This window comes from Lathyrus oleraceus, chromosome 6 (genome assembly GCF_024323335.1).
Source record: "Lathyrus oleraceus cultivar Zhongwan6 chromosome 6, CAAS_Psat_ZW6_1.0, whole genome shotgun sequence".
Lineage (NCBI taxonomy): Eukaryota > Viridiplantae > Streptophyta > Magnoliopsida > Fabales > Fabaceae > Lathyrus > Lathyrus oleraceus.
In genome coordinates, this window is record NC_066584.1 from 438,297,203 (window position 1) to 438,302,828 (window position 5,626).

The following is a 5,626-nucleotide window of genomic DNA, read 5'->3' on the forward strand; positions in this document are numbered from 1 at the left end:
TACTCAAGTCATCAGCAAACTCGTCCCAGTGAAGCTGGTGGCTATGGAATCGGATGCTCGGCTCGATACCCAGTGCCTCTATACAATGTTGATCAGGATAACGTGTGGGTGCCATAGGACGCTGATACAGAGCAATGTAGCGCTCCCTCTGAGCATTATCTCTATAGGCCACGTGCATGTCATCGAAATCCTGCATCCTGTAAAAGTTAAGAAAGTGATCCTGAAAATACAAACCATTCAAATCTTAGTCTCAATGCAAAATATGATAAAATTAAATTAAATTAAAATTAATTAAATGCGAAAAAGTAAAATGAAAGAAAATCCATGGGTTTCCTCCCACGCAGTGCTTGTTTAACGTCATTAGCTTGACGATTAGAACTTATACACCTGTAGTAGTAGGAATCGGTGGATCAATCAGGGTGTGGCTTGAGTAGTATGCTGGAATGTCTCCTCCTTCGTAGAGCTTCAGTCTTTGTCCATTTACAATGAATGGACTACAGGTATCGTTCTTGATTTCTACGGCCCCGGATCTTAGAATCTTGGATACTTCGAAAGGACCAGTCCATCTTGAACGTAGCTTTCCAGGGAAGAGTCGTAACCTAGTGTTGAAAAGGAGAACAGAATCGCCTACATTGAAGTTTTTCTTTACTATTCTTTTGTCCTGATAGGCCTTTGTCCTCTCTTTATATATTTTTGCATTCTCGTAGGCCGATTGCCTAAGTTCTTCTAATTTATGAATGTCTAGGGTACGCTTTTCTCCAGCGGCTAGGTAGTTTAAATTCAAAGTTTTAATGGCCCAATAGGCTTTATGCTCTAATTCGAACGGTAAGTGACAGGATTTTCCATAAACTAGTTGATAAGGAGTAGTTCCTATAGGGGTTTTGAAAGCGGTTCTATAGGCCCATAATGCTTCTTGAAGCTTCTGAGACCAGTCTCTCCTAGAAATAGAAACATTTTTCTCTAGGATTTGTTTTACCTCCCTATTAGATATTTCTACTTGGCCACTAGTCTGTGGGTGGTATGGTGTTGCTACTCTATGCCTAACTCCATATTTTCTTAAAAGTTTGTCAAATATTCTCGATTTAAAGTGTGATCCTCCATCGCTCATGACTAAACGTGGTGTTCCAAATCTAGGGAATATATAGTTTTTAAATAGTTTGATTACTAACCTAGTGTCGTTTGTGGGTGCAGCTATAGCTTCAATCCACTTAGACAAATAGTCCACAACTACTAAGATATACATGTTTCCTAAGGATGGTGGAAAAGGTCCCATGAAATCTATACCCCATACGTCAAAGAGTTCTACTTCCTGAATGTTTCTTAGAGGCATTTCATCATGCCTTGAAATGTTTCCAGTGCGTTGGCATCTATCACACTTGACAATGCAAGCATAGACATCACGCCACATGGTAAGCCAGAATAGGCCAGCTTGAAGAATCTTGGCGTATGTCTTAGAGGTGCTCGCATGTCCACCATAGGGTGCAGAATGACAATGCTCGATAATACTATTTACCTCTTCTTCTGGAACGCAACGATGAAAAATGCCATCTTTACCCCTTTTGAAAAGGAGCGGTTCGTCCCAATAGAAGTTTCTCACATCATGGAAGAATTTCTTTTTGCGGTGGTAGTCAAGATCAGGGGGTACTATATCAGCAGCTAGGTAATTAACGAAGTCTGCATACCAGGGTATGTTACTTATTGCTAAGGAATTTTGGGGATGCTCATGAGGATCTAGGTTATTATCTTCAATGGTTTCTACTCTAGCAATCAGTCTATCATAGGCGAAATCATCATTTATGGGTACTAGTTCTGGTTTTAGATGTTCTAGCCTAGAAAGGTGATCGGCTACTACATTTTCAGTGCCCTTTTTATCTCTTATATCTAAATCAAACTCTTGTAGTAATAGAATCCATCGGAGTAACCTGGGATTGGCATCTTTTTTACTTAATAGGTAACGAATGGCAGCATGATCGGTGTAAACTATAATTTTTGCTCCTACTAGATAAGATCTAAATTTGTCTATAGCGAAAATTATAGCGAGTAATTCTTTTTCAGTTGTTGCATAGTTAAGTTGGGCAGTATCTAGGGTTCTAATGGCATAATAAATGGCATGTAATTTTTTATCTTTCCTTTGTCCTAGAACGGCTTCAACTGCATAATCATTAGCATCGCACATTATCTCAAAAGGTTCCGACCAATCAGGTGGTTTCATAATGGGTGCCGATACTAACGCTTGCTTTAAAAGATTAAATACGTCATTACATTTTTCATCGAAAATGAATTCATCATCTTTCATTAAAAGCCCAGTTAAAGGTTTAGTTATTTTGGAGAAGTCCTTAATAAAACGCCGGTAGAATCCAGCGTGTCCAAGAAAGCATCGGACTTCTCTGATGGTTTTTGGGGGTTTTAGGTTTTCTATAACTTCTATTTTAGCTTTATCTACCTCTATACCTTTTTCGGAAACTATATGTCCTAAAACTATTCCTTCGGTCACCATGAAATGACATTTTTCCCAGTTTAGCATGAGGTTCACCTCCACACATCTCTCCAGGATTTTCTCAAGGTTAGCAAGACAATTGTGGAAATCAAATCCACAAACCGAGAAATCATCCATAAACACTTCCATGATACCATCTAGGTAGTCTGCAAAGATTGACATCATGCAGCGTTGGAAAGTAGTTGGGGCATTACAGAGGCCGAACGACATTCGTCTGTAGGCAAAAGTTCCATAAGGGCATGTAAAGGTAGTTTTTTCTTGATCTTCGGGGTGGATAGGTATTTGGAAGAATCCAGAGTATCCATCTAGATAACAGAAGTAAGAGTGTCTTGCTAGACGCTCTAACATCTGATCTATAAATGGTAAAGGGAAATGATCCTTCCTAGTTGCTTTATTTAATTTTCTATAATCTATGCACATCCGCCATCCTCCTTCTAAACGTTTTGCTACATGTTCGCCTTTATCGTTTTGCACGACTGTGATGCCTCCCTTTTTAGGTACTACATGCACAGGGCTCACCCACTTACTATCCGAGATCTGATAGATTATACCTGCCTCAAGTAACTTAAGAACTTCCTTCTTAACAACATCACTCATTATAGGGTTTATTCTTCTTTGATGTTCCCTAGAGGGTTTTGAATCTTCTTCGAGCGACATCCGATGCATGCATACGGATGGACTTATACCTTTTAGGTCAGAGATATTATATCCTAAGGCTGTGGGATATCTTCGTAAAACGTCTAAAAGTTGGTTTGTTTCCTCTTGGCTCAAGGTAGCACTGACTATAACTGGATGGTTCATCTTTTCATCGAGGAACTCATATCTCAGGTTCTTAGGCAGTTCCTTAAGTTCTAAGGTTGGTTTCTTAGGGCATGGCATAGGATCTGGAGTAAGGGATAAACATTCGTAAAGGTTATCATCGATGTAGGGTTTCTTAAAGTCATCATCTTCCCTTATGAGAGTTGATGGTAACTTAATTGTTTTTATAATTTCTTTTTGTTCTAATTCTCTAACACATTCATCAATGATATCTAAGGCATAACACGAGTCTCCAATCACAGGTGCCATAAGAAATTTCGAAAGTATAAATTCTATTTTCTCGTCACCTACCTCAAATGTCAACTTTCCTTTCTTGACATCTATTATGGCTCCTGCAGTCGATAAGAATGGTCTACCTAGAAGGATTGGTATATCATTGTCCTCTTTGATGTCCATGACAACAAAATCAGTAGGGATAAATAACTGACCTATCCTAACAGGAACATCTTCTAAAATGCCTATCGGATACTTAACAGATCTATCGGCTAACTGAAGTGACATCTTAGTGGGTTGTAATTCTCCTAAGTTCAACCTCTCACAAACTGCTAAAGGCATTAAGCTCACACTAGCTCTTAAGTCTAGAAAAGCTTTTTCGATGACATGATTACCCAAAAGGCAAGGAATGGAGAAATTTCCAGGATCTTTATCTTTCTTTACTAATTTGTCCTCGGAAATAGCGTTACATTCCAAAGGCTTCGGATCGTCAAGTCTACGTTTGTTGGTAAGGATGTCTTTGAGAAACTTTGCATAAGAAGGTATTTGGGTGATGGCTTCTGTGAACGGGATTTCTACATGAAGTTTTTCTATAACTTTAATAAATTTTTGATACTGTTTATTGATCTGGGTTTGTTTGAGTCTTTGTGGATATGGTATAGGTGGTTTATATGGCGGGGGTGGTACGTAAGTTTTATCTTTAGGTTCTTCTCCTTTTTCTCGACCTTCCTGGTTTTCAGATTCCTCTGGTTCCTTTACTTCGTCCGGGGGCTTGGTACATTCCTTAGAAGTTTCGGGTTCACTCAATCTAGGGTTTGGTGGCTCATCATAAGCGTTCCCACTTCGTAGGGTAATGGCATTGGCTTGTCCTCTCGGATTTTGTTGAGGTTGTCCAGGGAATTGTCCTCCAGGTGTAGTCTGAGGGGCTTGGTTTAAAGCTACCTGAGAGATCTGGGTTTCAAGCATCTTAGTATGAGTAACTATTTGGTCAACCTTGGTTCCTAACTGAGTAATCAATTCGTTAATATGAATGTTTTGGTTCATGAAATCCTTGTTTTGTTGGGTTTGAGCGGTGATAAAATTTTCCATAATTTTCTCAAGGCTCGGCTTTGGTGGTACAGGTTGCATAGGTTGATTTGATCTAGGGGCTTGATAACTAGGTCTCAGAGGTGCATTATTTTAAATTGGGTTATTGTTTTTATAGGAGAAGTTCGGGTGATTCCTCCATCCAGGGTTATAGGTATTCGAGTATGGGTTCCCTTGGGTGTAGTTCACTTGCTCAGAGTGGGTTTCGTTTAATAGACTACATTCTGCGGATTGGTGTCCTTTGGTCCCACATATCTCACAATCCGACGAAACTGCGGCTACAGTATTCGGGTTTATGCACATATGCTCGACTTTGAGGGCTAATGCGTCCATTTTAGCTTGCATCATGTCTATAGAGCTTAGTTCATGCACTCCTCCTTGGGATTCCTCCTTCTCAACTGTCGCTCGTTCGACTCCCCATGATTGATGGTTTTGAGCCATATCTTCGATGAGGGCACTAGCTTCAGGATAAGGTTTGTTCATCATAGCACCGCCTGCGGCAGCGTCGATGGTCATCTTCGTGTTATAGTGAAGTCCATTATAGAAGGTTTGAATGATTAACCAATTTTCTAAACCATGATGTGGGCATGCTCGTAACAACTCTTTATATCTCTCCCAAGCTTCGAACAACGATTCTCCTTGGTTTTGGGTAAATCTAGTTATATGGTTTCGAAGAACGGCGGTCTTACTCGGGGGAAAATATCTAGCAAGAAAAACTCTTCTAAGGTTATCCCAAGTCGTAATGGAATTGGATGGAAGGGAATCTAACCATGATAGGGCTTTATCTCTGAGGGAAAAAGGAAATAACCTTAAACGTATTGCCTCAGGAGAAGCTCCATTGGTTTTAAAAGTGTCTGCTAATTGAAGAAATATTTTTAAATGTTGGTTAGCGTTCTCAGTAGCGAGACCTGCGAATTGTCTCTATTGCACTAGTGGCAACAGGGATGGTTTAAGTTCAAAATTATTAGCTGAGATGGTTGGGTTTACTATACTAGAACTAGGTTCTTCATT

The 5,626-nt window shown here is 39.7% G+C and overlaps 1 non-coding gene across 1 annotated transcript; it reads left to right on the plus strand.

Annotated features, from left to right (window-relative positions):
• The first annotated feature begins 5,186 nt into the window (after positions 1–5,186).
• On the plus strand, positions 5,187–5,293 carry LOC127099749 (small nucleolar RNA R71). Its single transcript, XR_007794223.1, has one exon. It is a non-coding gene; the product is annotated as a small nucleolar RNA R71 (small nucleolar RNA).
• The last annotated feature ends 333 nt before the right edge of the window (positions 5,294–5,626 follow it).